Source organism: Leucopleurus acutus (genome assembly GCF_964270905.1).
Source record: "Leucopleurus acutus genome assembly, chromosome: 4".
Classification (NCBI taxonomy): Eukaryota; Metazoa; Chordata; class Mammalia; order Artiodactyla; family Delphinidae; genus Leucopleurus; species Leucopleurus acutus.
Genome location: NC_139146.1, coordinates 123,725,487 through 123,742,555, shown reverse-complemented (window position 1 = coordinate 123,742,555; position 17,069 = coordinate 123,725,487). Strand labels below are relative to the sequence as shown.

At 37.1% G+C, this 17,069-nt stretch overlaps 1 pseudogene across 1 annotated transcript; it reads left to right on the top strand.

The window, feature by feature from the left end:
• The first annotated feature begins 210 nt into the window (after positions 1-210).
• On the top strand, positions 211-1,171 carry LOC309960743 (hsp90 co-chaperone Cdc37-like; annotated as a pseudogene). The gene has a single exon. The product of its transcript is annotated as a hsp90 co-chaperone Cdc37-like (transcript).
• The last annotated feature ends 15,898 nt before the right edge of the window (positions 1,172-17,069 follow it).

The following is a 17,069-nucleotide window of genomic DNA, read 5'->3' as shown; positions in this document are numbered from 1 at the left end:
CCAAAATACACCACCGGACATGGTCCTGCCCACCAGAAAGACAAGATCCAGCCTCATCCACCAAAACACAGGCACCAGTCCCCTCCACCAGGAAGCCTACACAACCCATTGAACCAACCTTCCCCACTGGGGGGCAGACACCAAAAACAATGGGAACTACGAACCTGCAGCCAGCAAAAAGGAGACCCCAAACACAGTAAGTTAAGCAAAATGAGAAGACAGGTGTCTGAGTGCCAGTGGAAGCTGAAGGGGCTGGAGGTGGCCAAGGGCGAGGGCAGCTGTAACAGTTGCAGGCTAAGGCACAGCAGCTGCACAAGGAGGAGCAGAGCTGGGAGCAGAAGCTAGAGGAGATGTGCAAGAAGGAGAAGAGCATGCCCTGGAATGTGGACACGCTCAGCAAGGATGGCTTCAGCAAGAGCATGGTCAATACCAAGCCTGAGCAGGCGGAGGTGGAGTTGGAGGAGGTGAGGGAGCAGAAACACAAAACCTTCATGGAAAAGTATGAGAAACAGATCAGGCACTTCAGCATGCTCCACTGCTGGGATGACAGCCAGAAGTACCTGTTGGACAACGTCCACCTGATGTGCGAGGAGACCGCCAGCTACCTGGTTATTTGGTGCTTTGACCTAAAGGTGGAGGAGAAATGTGCACTGATGGAGCAGGTGGCCCACCAGACCATTGTCATGCAGTTCATCCTGGAGCTGGCCAAGAGCCTGAAGGTGGACCCTCGTGCCTGCTTCTGGCAGTTCTTCACCAAGATCAAGACTGCCGACCGTCAGTACATGGAGGGCTTCAATGACGAGCTGGAGGCCTTCAAAGACTGCGTGCGGGGCCGGGCCAAGCTGCACATCAAGAAGGTCATGAAGGAGTACAAGGAGGAGGAGTGCAAGCAGCAGCTTGGCCGAGTAGCCTGGACCCCATCGAGGTATACGAGTCCCTCCCTGAGGAACTCCAGAAATGCTTTGAGGTGAATGATGTGCAGATTCTACAAGATGCTGTCAGCCAGATGGATCCCACCAACATGAAGTACCACATGCATCATTGCATCAACTCCAGCCTCTGGGTCCCCAACTCCAAGTCCAACGAGGCCAAGGAGGAGGAGGAGACGAGTCCCAGGGACCCTTTGCTGGAAGCCTCCAAGCCAGGTGATGAGAAAGATGTCAGCGCATGACCCACCTCAGCTGCTGCCTGACTGCCTGCAGGTCCCTGTGTGCCCCTTTTCAGAAAACAAAAATAGACACCATCTCCCTAGCTCCTGGCTTCCTCCACTTTTGCTGCTCCTCCACCTAGCCTGTAGGGGCCTGCCCAACCTCTCCACCGCCGCCATACCCGCAGTGCTCATCCAAGTCTTTACTTTGAGTCAAGGGACTTCACTGCCTGCAGCTCGCCCCACTTCAGCATTATGCAAAAGTCTTGGGGATCCAGGGACGGTTAGAGGTTGCCAGCCTGGTCCACAGGGTAGGGATGGGGTCCCCAGCAGAGGGGCTTGCTCCAGTCACTGTGGGCTGTGTTTCCACTGTTCATCCACACTGAGTATTCTATATAGTAAACAGCAATTATCTTGGAATATACAACAGATGAAGGAGCAAAGTAAAAACTCACCAGACCAAACAAATGAAGAGGAAATAGGCAGTCTACCTGAAAAAGAACTCAAAGTACTGTTATTAAAGATATGCAAAATCATGGAAATGGAATGGAGAAAATACAATAAACATTTAACAAGGACCTAGAAGAAGTAAAGAGCAAACAATAAAGAACAACAGAAAAATGAAATTAAAAATTCTCTAGAAGGAATCAATGGAAGAATAACTGAAGCAGAAGAACAGATAAGTGACCTGGAAGATAAAATAGTGGAAATAATTACCACAGAGCAGAATAAAGAAAAAAGAATGAAAAGAATTGAGGATAGTCTCAGAGACCTCTGTGACAGCATTAAACACACCAACATTCGAATTATAGGGGGCCCAGAATAAGAAGAGAAAAAGAAAGGGACTGAAAAAATATTTGAAGAGATTATAGTTGAAAATTTCTCTAATATGGGAAAGGAAATAGTCAATCAAGTCCAGGAAGTGCAGAGAGTCCCATACAGGATAAATCCAAGGAGAAACACACCAAGACACATACTAATCAAACTAACAAAAATTAAATTCAAAGAAAAAAATTAAAATCAGCAAGGGAAAAACAACAAATAACACACAAGGGAATCCCAATAAGGTTATAGCTGATCTTTCAGCAGAAACTCTGCAAGCCAGAAGGGAGTGGCAGGACATATTTAAAGTGATGAAAGGGAAATACCTACAACTAAAGTTACTCTACCCAGCAAGGATCTCATTCAGATTTGAGGGAGAAATTAAAACCTTTACAGACAAGCAAAAGCTAAGAGAATTCAGCACCACCAAACCAACTTTACAACAAATGTAAAGGAACTTCTCTGGGCAGGAAACACAAGAGAAGGAAAAGACCTACAATAAAAAACCCAAAACAATTAAGAAAATGGTAATAGGAACATACATATCGATAATTACCTTAAATGTAAATGGGTTAAATGCTCCAACCAAAAGACATAGACTGGCTGAATGGATACAAAAACAAGACCCATATATATGCTGCATATAAGAGACTCACTTCAGACCCAGGGACACATACAGACTGAAAGTGAGAGAATAGAATAAGATAGTCCATGCAACTGGAAATCAAAAGAAAGCTATAGTAGCAATTCTCATATCAGACAAAATAGACTTAAAAATAAAGACTCTTACAAGAGGCAAAGAAGGACACTACATAAAATGATCAAGGGATCAGTCCAAGAAGAAGATATAACAATTGTAAATATTTATGCACCCAATATAGGAGCACCTCAATACATAAGGCAAATGCTAGCAGGCATAAAAGGGGAAATTGACAGTAACATAATCATAGGGGACTTTAACACCCCACTTTAACCAATGGACAGATCATCCAAAATGAATATAAATAAGGAAACACAAGCTTTAAATGATACATTTAACAAGATGTACTTAATTGATATTTATAGGACATTCCATCCAAAAACAACAGAATACATATTTTTCTCAAGTGCTCATGGAACATTCTCCAGGATAGATCATATCTTGGGTCACAAATCAAGCCTTGGTAAATTTAAGAAAAATAAAATCATATCAAGTATCTTTTCTGACCACAGCACTATGAGACTAGATATCAATTACAGGAAAAAATCTGTAAAAAATATAAACACATGGAGGTTAAACAATACACTACATAATAACCAAGGGAACATGGAAGAAATCAAAGAGGAAATCAAAAAATACCTAGAAACAAATGACAATGAAAACATGATGAACTAAAACTTATGGGATGCAGCAAAAGCAGTTTTAAGAGGGAAATTTATAGCAATACAATCCTACGTCATGAAACAAGAATAATCTCAAATAAACAATCTAAGCTTACACCTAAAGCAATTAGATAAAGAAAAACAAAAAATACCACAATGTTAGCAGAAGGAAAGAAATCATAAAGCTCAGATCAGAAATAAATGAAAAAGAAATGAAGTGAACAATAGCAAAGATCAATAAAACTAAAAGCTAGTTCTTTGAGAAGATAAACAAAATTGATAAACCATTAGCCAGACTCATCAAGAAAAAAAGAGAGAAGATTCAAATCAATAGAATTGGAAATGAAAAAGAAGAAGCAACAACTGACACCGCAGAATTACAAAGGATCATGAGAAACTACTACAAGCAACAACATGCCAATAAAATGGACAATCTGGAAGAAATGGACAAATTCTTAGAAAAGCACAACCTTCCACAACTGAATCAGGAAGAAACAGAAAATATAAACATACCAATCACAAGCACTGAACCTGAGACTGTGATTAAATATCTTCTAACAAATGAAAGCCCAGGACCAAATGGCTTCACAGGCGAATTCTATCAAACATTTAGAGAAGAGCTAACACCTACCCTTCTCAAACTCTTCCAAAATATAGTAGAGGGAGGAACACTCTGAAACTCATTCTACGAGGCCACCATCACCCTGATACCAAAACCAGACAAAGATGTCACAAAAAAAAGAAAACTACAGGCCAATATCACTGATGAACATAGATGCAAAAGTCCTCAGCAAAATACTAGCAAACAGAATCCAACAGCACATTAAAAGGATCATACACCATGATCAAGTGGGGTTTTCCCCAGGAATGCAAGGATTCTTCAATACATGCAAATCAATCAATGTGATACACCATATTAACAAATTGAAGGATAAAAACCATATGATCATCTCAATAGATGCAGAGAAAGCTTTCGACAATATTCAACACAGATTTATGATAAAAACCATCCAGAAAGTAGGCATAGAGTGAACTTACCTCAACATAATAAAGGCCATATATGACAAACTCACAGCCAACCTCATGCTTAATTGTGAAAAATTGAAAGCCTTTCCACTAAGATCAGGAAGAAGACAAGGTTGTCTACTCTCACCACTATTATTCAACATAGCCTTGGAGGTTTTAGCCACAGCTAAATCAGAGAAGAAAAAGAAATAAAAGGAATCCAAATTAGAAAATAAGAAGTAAAGGTGTCACTGTTTGCAGATGACATGATACTATACATAGGGAATCCTAAAGACTGTATGAGAAACCAGAGCTAATCAATGAATTTGGTAAAGTTGCAGGATACAAAGTTAATGCACAGAAATCTCTTGAATTCCTATACACTAATGATGAAAAATCTGACAGAGAAATTAAGGAAACACTCCCATTTACCATTGCAACAAAAAGAATAAAATATCTAGGAATAAACCTACCTAAGGAGACAAAAGACCTGTATGCAGCAAACTATAAGATACTTATGAAAGAAATTAAAGATGATACAAACAGAAGGAGAGATATACCATGTTCTTGGATAGGAAGAATCAACATTGTGAAAATGACTGTACTACCCAAAGCCATCTACAGATTCAATGCAATCCCTCTCAAACTTCCACTGGCATTTTTCACAGAACTAGAACAAAACATTTCACAATTTGTATGGGAACACAAAAAACCCTGAATAGCAAAAGCAATGTTGAGAAAGAAAAATGGAGTCAGAGGAATCAAGCTTCCAGACTTCAGACTCTATGATAAAGCAACAGTAATCAAGACAGTATGGTACTGACACAAAAACAGAAATATAGATCAATGGAATAGGATAGAAAGCCCAGAGATAAACCCACACACATATGGTCACCTTGTTTTTCATAAAGGAGGCAAGAATATACAATGGAGAAAAGACAGCCTCTTCAATAAGTGGTGCTAGGAAAACTGTACATTTACAAGTAAAAGAATGAAGTTAGAACACTCCCTAACACCATAAACAAAAATAAACTCAAAATGGATTAAAGACCTAAATGTAAGGCCAGACACTATCAAACTCTTAAAGGAAAATGTAGAACACTCTATGACATAATCACAGCAAGATCCTTTTTGACACACCTCCTAGAGAAATGGAAATAAAAACAAAAATAAACAAATGGGACCTAATGAAGCTTAAAAGCTTTTGCACTGCAAAGGAAACCATAAACAATACAAAAAGACAACCGTTGGAATGGGAGAATGTCAGTTGCTAATGAAGCAACTGACAAAGTATTAATCTCCAAAATATACAAGCAGCTCATGCAGCTCAATATCAAAAAAACAAACAACCCAATCCAAAAATGGGCCACAGATCTAAATAGAGATTTCTCCAAAGAAGATATACAGATTGCCAACAAACACATGAAAGGTTGCTCAACATCATTAATCATTAGAGAAATGCAAATCAAAACTACAATGAGGTATCACCTCACACTGGTCAGAATGACCATGATCAAAAAATCTACAAACTATAAATGTGGGAGAGGGTGTGGAGAAAAGGGAACCTTCTTGCACTGTTGGTGGGAATGTTAGTTGATACAGCCACTATAGAGAACAGTATGGAGGTTCCTTAAAAATCTAAAAATAGAACTACCGTATGACCCAGCAATCGCACTGCTGAGCATATACCCTGAGAAAACCATAATTTAAAAAGAGTCATGTACCACAATGTTCATTGCAGCTGTATTTACAATAGCCAGGACATGGAAACAACCTAAGTGTTCATCAACAGATGAATTGATAAAGAAGATGTGGCACATATATACAATAGAATATTACTCAGCCATGAAAAGGAATGAAACTTAGTTTTTTGTAGTGAAGTGGATGCACCTAACGTTTGTCATACAGAGTGAAGTAAGTCAGAAAGAGAAAAACAAACACTGTATGCTAACACACATATATGGAATCTAAAAAAAAAATAGGTTCTGAAAAACCTAGGGGCAGGAGAGGAATAAAGAAACAGACGTAGAGAATGGACTTGAGGACACGGGGAAGGGGAAGGGTAAGCTGGGACAAAGTGAGCGAGTGGCATGGACATATGTACACTACCAAATATAAAACAGATAGCTAGTGGGAAGCAGCCGCGTAGCACAGGGAGATCAGCTCGGTGCTTTGTGTCCACCTAGAGCTGTGGGATTGGGAGGGTGGGAGGGAGACCCAAGAGGGAGGGGATATGGGGATATATGTGTGTATATATATATATATGTGAATCACTTTGTTATACAGCAATGTAAAGCAATTATACTCCACTAAAAATGTTTTCAAAAAATACTCAGTATTTATTGATCAGTGTAATCAACCCAAGTCCTGACAGGAAACAGATGGCACGCTTAGCTAGGATTTTTGAAGGCATTTTTTATGAAGGAATTATTTACAGATGGGCGGGCAGGATAAAGGGAACCAAGAAGGATGAATCTTGTGGGTTCATCCTGGGACTAGCACCGTAGAAAGTCATCAGCCCCTGACATAAAGGGGCACAGAAGGCACAGTATTCCTGGGTGACCCAGAGCCAGAGGAGGGTTGTTCAGCCTGAGCTGTAGTCAGGGAAGTACCCTGCAAAGTCAGGGGGCAGGAGGGAGACTTCCCCTGAATTCTCACTCCTCCTTCCTTCCCATCTCCTGACAGTGCTTCCCCTTGTCCAGAATACAGGCCTGGGAGCCAAGCTGATGTGGTCTTTACAGGTCAGCAGAGAAATGGGACACAGAAGTATAGAGAAAGAGTTGAGGCCAATGGAAAGTATGTCAGACATTCTGTGAAGTAGGTATTATCACAAATTTACAGAGGAGGAAAGTGAGACACAGAGAAGTGAGACACATACAGATGGTAGGTCACTGACATGGGTCTATAAGCCCCTAAAGGCCAAGCTCTTCCAGCTCAGTCAGCTGCTTCATGTGGCACATAGCCCCTGCTCTTAACCAGACTGTGTTTTCCTGAGGGTGGCACTTACTGACAAACATGACAAATACAGATTTTATGATTTTATTTTATGTCATAATTCCACAGAACAGTCTTCTTATTTTTAGTGCTTAAGTTATTATCTTAAAAAATTTATTGAGGTATAATTGACATAAAACATTATATTAATTTCAGGTATACAACACAATGATATAATATCTGTATATATTTCGAAATGATTGCCATAATAAGTGTAGTCAATATCTGTCACCACACAGTTACAATTTTTTTCTTGAGATGAGAAATATTAAGGTGTACTCTCTTAGCAGCCTTCAAATATGCTACACAGGATTATTATTATTTTTCTATATTGTAGGGATCTGTGGTCTTTTATAACATTATGGTTTATTTAATTTTGTTTTTTTAATTGAAGTATATTTGATTTACAATGTTGTGTTAGTTTCAGATGTACAGCACAAGTGATTCAGTCATATATATATACTCTTTTTCAGATTATTTTCGATTATATGTTGTTACAAGATATTGCATATCATTCCCTGTGCTATATAGTAGGTCCTTGTTGTTTATTTCATATATAGTAGTGTGTATATGCTATCCCAAATCCTAATTTGTCTCCCCACCCACCCCACCACTAACTGCTTTGGTAACCTTAAGTCTGTTTTCTATGTCTGTGAGTCTATTTCTGTTTTTTAATTTGTATCATTGGTCAGTAATCAAGACAGTTTTTTGTTTGTTTGTTTGTTTTTTTATTAAAGATGGTAGACTGGACACATATTTATAGGCATCTTCTACTGAAAGCTCATTAAAATATCAAAAAGCAGTACTTTTATTTTGTTTTGGTAAATATATAAGGACAAGGAGAGCAGGAGAGGATTATAGAAAGAACATTTTGGAATCTGGAAAGTGAAAAGAAGCATGTGTGGTATAACTTCCTGGATTAGATTTAGCTCAAAAGGCAGAACACCCAACTCAATAATGATTTAAACACATGAGGTCCATTTCTTCCACATAAGTATGGAATTTGGGGAGTAAAGAGTAAACATGAGAGTTCCATAAAGTTGGCAGGGACCTAGCCTCTTTGTAGCTTTGTTTTTCACTTCCCTGAGCATGACCCTCGTCTCATGGTCCAATGAGGCTGCTTGAGCTCCATGCATCACGTCATTTTTCCAGCTGGCAGTAAGGAGGAAAGGTGGGTGGAACAGTTATGTGCCTCAATTTAAAGATACTTCTTTTAGGTTGTTATCATGTCTTTCACCCACAATACCAATCTCTGTTAGAGATAGATTTTATCTAGGTTTAGAAAGCTATTTTAATATCTATCATTATGATTAACCAAAGTCTAATGAACTGACATTTATTAAACAAATACTGTGCTTGAGTACAACTTTGGAGTATGAAACACCCTGTGCTGAGGAGTTGTTAGGAATGAGGGATCCAGGAGTAGCTGTGGGCAGAACCAAGTGATTTTATTTCCTTAGTCTTGGTCACTAATTTTATGCTCCTTAATCAGCATAATAGAGGAGGGAGAGCCTTCGCTTCTCAGTGGCTTCTGGTCATCAATCTCTTTTCATTCTATCACCCTCTGAAGGGGTCCCTAGGAGTACAGCATGTTGGTCTGTGTCATTTGTATCATTTTTTAAGATTCCACGTATAAGTATTATCAGGTGACATTGTCTTTCCATCTGACTTACTTCACTTAATATGACAGTCTCTAGGTCCATTCATGGTGCTGCACATGACACTATATCATTCTTTTTGATAGCTGAGTAATATTCCACGATATATATATATATATATATATATATATATATATATATATATATATATATCTCACATCTTATTTATCCATTCATCTTTCTATGAGCATTTAAGTTGCTTCCATGTCTTGGTTATTGTAAGTACTGTGGCTATGAACATTGGAGTGCATCTATCTTTTCAAGTTAGAGTTTTCTCCAGATATATGCCCAGGAGTGGGATTGCTGGATCATACAGCAATGTTAAAAAAAAATACTCAGTATTTATTGATCAGTGTAATCAATCCAAGTCCTGACAGGAAACAGATAGCACGCTTAGCTAGAATTTTTGAAGACATTTTTTATGAAGGAAATATTTACAGAGGGGCGGGCAGGATAAAGGAAACCAAGAAGGATGAATCTTGTGGAACCTCCATACTGTTCTCCATAGTGGCTGTACCAATTTACATTCCCATTAACAGTGTAGGAGGGTACCTTTTCCTCCACATCCTCTCCAATATTTATTATTTGTAGACTTTTTGATGATGACCATTCTGATCGGAGTGAGGAGATACCTCATTGTGGTTTTGATTTGCATTTCTCTAAAAATTAGCAATGTTGAACGATTTTTCATGTGCCTGTTGGCCATCTGCATGCTTTTTTGGTATACAGGATTATTATTTTTTTAATAAATTTATTTATTCATTTATTTATTTATTTTTGGCTGTGTTGGGTCTTTGTTGCTGCTTGCAGGCTTTCTCTAGTTGTGGCAAACGAGGGCTACTCTTCATTGAGGTGTGCGGGTTTCTCATTGTGGCTTGCGGGCTCCAGAGCACAGGCCCAGCAGCCGTGGCACACAGGCTTAGTTGCTCCGTGGCACATGGGATCTTCCCAGACCAGGACTCGAACCCATGTCCCCTGCATTGGCAGGTGGATTCCAAACCACTGCACCACCAGAGAAGTCCCAGGATTATTAACCATAGTCACTATGCTGTACATTACATCCCCAGGACTTATTTATTTTATAAGTGGAAATTTGTAACTTTTGACCTCCTTCACCCAAAGAAGAGTCTTTAATCCAAATCTTTCTAAATCTAAAAAAAAAAGTTTAATTTTCAGTTTCAACATTTTCCGTCACATTTTGTTGCTGTATTCCTATAATCATTTGCTGTTGGATTTTGGAACAAGATAGAACAAAGCCTTCCTTTGAAGGAGAGCACAGAGTTATTTTCTGCAGGTATATACAAGTGTAATGTTTAAGGAAAATAATAATGACTATTTACAATGATGATGAATACCTAACCACTTAATGGGATAAAGCTCTAGCTTTCTAGAAAATTCGTTTAGCTAAATAACAAATTCCTTAGTAGGCGTCAGTTAGTGGAGTGACAGCATGATATTTTAGAAGAAGCACTGAGCTGTGATTTGGAGGTCAGGTCCCACTTTTTAACTCTGAGATCTAGAAAAGTATGTAAAAGTCTCTGGGCTCAGTCTCAACCATAAAGAGGGAGTAACACTTGGATATATACTTCATAGAATTGCTGTGAGAATCAGAGGAAATTATGGGATTGTTTTAGTAATTTTAAGATTCCCTTCTAGCTCTCAGAGTACATAACATGGATCTAAAGGTGCTTTATAATCTGTAAAGAACTATTCAAATGTAAAGGTTTATGGGATAAAATGAGATGCTGCAGTATTTAAACCATTACAATGTTCTGTGTGGGATTTTAATGAACAAAACTTTATTTTAATTTTAAGATAGGGAGATTAATTGTATGAGAACAAGTATTTAGATGGGTGTTAGAATTTATTCAACAGGAATTTTTGTCATAGCATGTTTTCCATCTCTCCTATATTAACTTAATATGAAGTTATTCTTTTGATTTTGTACACTTGACACATTGAAGAATCTGAGAAAGGCAGGAAGGATGCCTTGTACCTTTCAGGCAGGCAATGACAAACTAGCACACGATGTCCTGGGGAAGACACTCGTAATGCTGCAGTCAGTCTACACTCCACTCAGGGGGTATAAAAGTGGTTCTTCAGTTGCCAGAGGAAGCAAAAATGATGGTGATACTGCTGTATTAGGTAGTAAAATAAAGGAAGAAGAGGGATTTCAAAAGACTGATTGCTAATGTTATATTCTTATTTTAAAAAATGGTTTACTTTTGGCCATAGCTTTACCTAGAGTATGAGACACTGAAGAGTCTGGAAGATGACAAGGGAGAGGACCCAGTCTCCTGCTCTGTGTTGTCTGGTGATTTTGTCATCAGGGAGAAAGCTGGAGATGGAAGACAAACAATGGTAATGTGGGACCTTTCAGAAATCTCCCAAGTAAAGAGGATCCTAAAGACGAAACTCTTATAGATTGGAGGCTTGACCTATGAATGTGTTCACTATTTGACTTCATTCAATATGTCAAGTGTACTTAGTTCAAAATCCTTTACAGTGGGAATCCGTTTCAGCAGACATGGACAGTTTGTCAGGTATGGAGGAGACAATAAGATTAAAGGAACCACAGTGTGTGCAAAGAAATGGGAAGTAGTGGGAACTGTGAAGGGAAGAGGTTACAGACCAATTGGGGAAGAGAAAATCACAATTTCAACTATTTGTGAGGCTTTAATCAGGAAGAAGAGACCCACCCTAGAGAGAGGAGCAGGGGCACCAGTGTTGGACTCGGACTTACAGTAGTTTATATCCAGCACCAAGTGGCTGTGCCGTCCTGGCAAAGTTACCTCCTTTCTGACGTTCAACATCCCTGTGTGTAAATGGGAATCATTATGAGATGAGGTGATTTAATGAAATAACATATGTAAAGCTTTCATAGATCACCCTCAATAAAATGTAAAATAGTTGCACTTATTGCTTTTTTTCACAATGGAGGGCATAATTAGGTCAACAGAATTTACAAGGAGTTTTGGTTCAATATAAAAACCACTGTAATGATTATTAGCTCTATATAAATAAGAATTTCTAACTGCATCTGCAACTTTCTCAAATGAAATAAAAAAGCAAAAAACATGTGCATATTTGCTTCTCTCTATATTTGCAAATGTCAGTCAAAATATTTATCAATGTCCTACTATGTCAAAGAACTATAGAATATATAATACTAAACATTAAAATTTATGGTTCATCCTCTCAAAATTTTGCTAGTCTCAAAACATCCTGAAAATATTAGTTGGTAAAACAGTATTTCAGTAGGATCATAGTAGCATCTATCCAAAGATTCAGCAAGTTAAAATGCTATTATGAACATGTATTATCTAGGAGACTGAGGCTGGGGTTGAGCCACCAGGATCAATAATATTTTAATTTATACAAGAAAAATCACAAGAGTTCAGATTTCAACCACAAAATCCTAAAACCACCTTTCTGTATTTTGTATATTCCAGGGTTCTCACCAGCTGGGATTCTAAAGCTTAATTCTCTATTCCATCTGATCAATCATTAAAAAATAAAAAGAAATCTATAAAAAAAATTTTTGCAGTCAAAATTATTTTGAATAATGTATACCAGAGTTTATTTATTTTCTCTTTTCTTAGATATATTACATTTAGGATAGACTTAAATGTCAATAACACTCTCAAAAGAGAAATTTATACTTTTTCTAAATTATTTATCCATTAGTCTTTGGCTATCACATCAAAACTCTATATCATCTCTCTTTTTTTTTTTTTCCATCTTTTTCAAGTGTTTTCTCAAATGTCTACATATCAATGAGGATTACTTTGGCCAGGCTATTTAAAGTTCCTGGCCCTCCTGATCACTCTTACTTAGCTTTCCTTTTTCTTTCCATTGTTATTAATTTCCAACATGTGGTATATTTTTCTTATTTATTATATTTATTGATTCTTGTTCATCTCCCTCTGGAGAATTTAAACATCTTGACATTGGTCTGGGCAATGATTTTTTTGAATACAACAAAAGCACAGGCAACAAAAGCAAAAATAAACAAATGGGATTGCATCAAACTAATAAGCTTCTTCACTGCAAAGGGAACAATCAACAAGCAACAGAGTGAAAAGGCAACCTATGGAATGGAAGAAAATATTTGCAAACCATATATCTGAAAAGAAGTTAATATCCAAAAAATATAAGGAGTTCATACAACTCAATAGAAAACAACAACCAAAACCAAAACCAAAAAAAACCCAAAACCACCCTAAATAAACTGATTGAAAAATGGACAAAGAACTTGAATATACATTTTCAAAAGGAGATATACAAATGGCCAACAGATATATGAAAAAGTGCTCAGCATCACTAATCACCAGGGAAACATAAATTAAAACCACAATATCACCGCATATCTGTTAGACTGGCTACTGTCAAAAAGACAAGAGATTACAAGTATTTGTGAGAATGTGGAAAATAGGAAATCCTGTGTACTGTTGGTGAGAATGTAAATTGGTAAAACTATTATGGAAAACAGTATGGAGATCTTCAAAAAATAACTAAAACTCCCACCTGATCTAGCAATCTCACTTCCAATTATATATCAAAAGGAAATGAAATCAGGAACTTGGAGAGATATCTGTACCCCCATGTTTATTGCAGCATTATTCACAATAGCCAAGATATGAAAACAATCTAACTGTCCATGAATGAATGGAAACATACATATACAGAATGGAATATTATTCAGCCTTAAAAACAATGAAATCCTGACATTTGAGACAACTTGGATGAACCTGGAAAACATTATGCTAAGTGAAATAAGCCAGACCCAGAAAGATAAATACTGCATGATCTCACTTATGTGTGGAATCTAAAATAGCCAAACTCATAAAAGCAGAGACTAGAATGGAGGTTGTCAGGGGCTGGAAGGAGGGGGAACTGGGGAGATGTTGATCAAAGGGTACCAAGTTTCAGTTATGCAAGATGAATAAGTTCTGGAACTCTAATATATCAATATGACTGTGATTAACAGTACTATATTGTATATAGTCATCCCTTGGTATTCATGGGGAATTGGTTTCAGGATCCCCAGCAGATACCAAAATCTGTGGATGCTCGAGTCCCTTTTATAAAATGGCATAGTACAGCTGACCTCTGGACAACATGGGTCTGAACTATGCAGGTCCACATATGTGTGGATTTTTTTCAATAAATATGTACAATGGTACTACGTAATCTGCAGTTGGTTGAGTCTGCAGAACATTGGAATCATGGATATGGATTGGAATCATGGATATGGAGAACCAATTATAAAGTTATACACAGATTTTTGACTGTATACGTGTGGGGGTATTCAGTATCCCCTAACCCCCTCATTGTTCAAGGATCAACTGTATTTGTGTATAACCTAGGCACCTCCTCTTGGATACTTTAAATCATCTCTAGAGTACTTATAATAACTAATACAATGTAAATGCTATGTAAATAGTTGTAAATAAAATGTAAATACTGTGTGAATAGTTGCTGGTGCACAGCAAATTGAGGTTTCGCATTTTGGAAATTTCTAGTTTCTTTTTTTTTTAGTATTTTTGATCTGTAGTTGGTTGAGTCACAGATATGAAACCCTCAGATTTGGAGGGCTGACTGTACTTGAAATTTCTTAAGAGGGTAGATCTTAAGTTTTCTCATCACAGAAAAAGCAAAGAAGAAAGAAAATAGTAACCATGTGAGGAGATAGATCTGTTAATTAGTTTGTGATAATTATTTCACAATGTATAAATATATCAAAATATCAAGTTTACACCTAAATATATATATACAACTTTTACTTGTCAAAAAAATAGAATTAAAAACCTGGTTGAAAATCTAGTTAGTCCAGCTGAGTTTCCACTGTGTAGCCTGACATGATGCTAATCACATAGAATGTTGGCTGAATACCTTTCTCCAGAGGTATCCTCTTGGCTAAAATTCTGACCCTTTTAGAGATCAGAATTTTCTAAAGGTTTAGGGCAATGAAAAACCCATTCCTGGGAGACAGAGTTAGGAATACTTTCTTTGTGCTCTCATGCTTTCTGATTTTATGTCCTAATGTACTGAATTAACATTTCTGCTTTACTTGTTTTCTCTACTACTTTTTAGGCTCCTTGAAGAAAAGAATTGTTTTTCTTTCTTGTATCTGCAGTGGTTAGCACAAATAAGTATTGATAACTATTTCTACATATGTTAATATTTTATAGACCGTTCTGATGAAGGTATTAAAATTTTATATTGAGTAATGATTTTTCTTTAAAGCTACCAACAAATACTTGCTGGCTAATAACTATTTGAGCAGTACTGGCTTAAATCAGTGGCTTTTAAATTTTTCTAATTGTAACCCACAGTAAGAATTACTTTGTATGTTGTGATCCAGTTCACACAATCATACACAGACGTATAAAAATAAAAAATTTCTATAAAAGGCTATAGTTAGTAACACTGTATTGTATATGTGAAAGTAGCTAAAAGAGTAGATATTAAAAATTCTCATCATGAGAAACAAAAATTTTTATCTGTATGTGGTGATGGATATTAACTAGATTTATAGTGATCATTTTGAAATATATACAGATATGGAATCGTTATGTTGTACACCTGAAACTATGTCAATAAAAAAAAGTTCCATGAAATAATTTATATACTTACTACTTGTTTTGCACTCTGGTATTTCCTATTTTATTTAATTAAAAAAAAAATCTTAGCTGGATCCACTATATCAGTATCATTCTTCACAATGGGCACCATGACCAGCAGTTTGAAAAATACCACACCCTGGTGGTGTATGTACATTACTATACTGCAGAACCTGATGACTAGAAAACAAAGCATGCACTCAGAAAGCAGGAACATATAAAGTCACAGGCCAATGAAATTCAGAGCAAAAGAGTGCAAGGAGACGTCTGTGAAAACACTTGAGAAAGTGAGTTTTAGACTGAGTTTTGAGAAAGCAGATGATACTGAATTGGCAGAAATAGAAGAGAACTGGGCCTGGGCAAAAATTTAGGACCCTGTTATCTCCCAGTCTTCAACTGCATTCAAATAGATATCACTGAAAAAAAAACTGCAATACGTTTAGGAGAAAAAATATTTGAAAAAATGTATTCTGTCCTCAGATTGTTTCATCTCCATCTTTAAGTTTTCACTACTATTTTTTTTTTTAATGAAGCTTGACATGGTAGACTATGTGTTACTGGTGTGAAAACAATAAGCTTGGCCTAATGTCAAAAGACTGGTGAATGTATATTTATATGTATACAGTGATTTTTATAAAGAATTTCCACTTTAACAGACTTATTGTTTTGAATGAAAGGCTATCTCGCTAATGGTTAAGAGTCCCAAGAGAGATGAAATAAAGAGCACCTTTAAATATGAACTTTAATGAAAACCTCATGGACAGATTTTTGGATTGCGGACATGTTTTTTGCAACTGAGTTTCTTTTCACACAGGCAATTCTGTGTAGTAGGGTCCTGGTTGTGTACCATGGAAGGTGGATTCATTGATGTAAAGATGGTTAATGATTCTCTCAAGGTCTATTGGGGATGGTGGAGAGTGAGAACACCCTCAAGGATGCCTCTGAACTGGGGAATGGAGGAAAGACAGTATAAGGTCCTCAGTCTGAGTATATTAAGAAATAGAAGCAGACAAAAGGAGCTTTGCTAAGGCAGTATTTTGTAGAGTGTTGCTTGCCTTCATTTACTCTGGAGAACACACCTTTACAATTGTCAATTAGTTTCATCAATGCCCAGAAAGACTCCTGATTTGTATTTTATAAAGAAAGCCTGAAGATTAATTTGAAAATTAATCATTTTTGAGTCATAATTTTGAACAGTTAATGGGATGGCTAAATGGACTATGATGATTACATCAATCTTTTATGATTCTGATATTCATTTATACTTTCATTTTACTGGGAAATTGATAAGTCTTTACCAGGTGAAATTGATAAGAATCTCTCTTTCCTGGTCGGTTCTCTATACTATTCTGCTTTTGTTTTCTATTTCTCTGATGATTTTCTTCTTCGTGCTGCACAGTCCTTGTTCCACGCCTGTTTGCACTGGGAACGGTTACTGCCTGGCATTAGGACTTG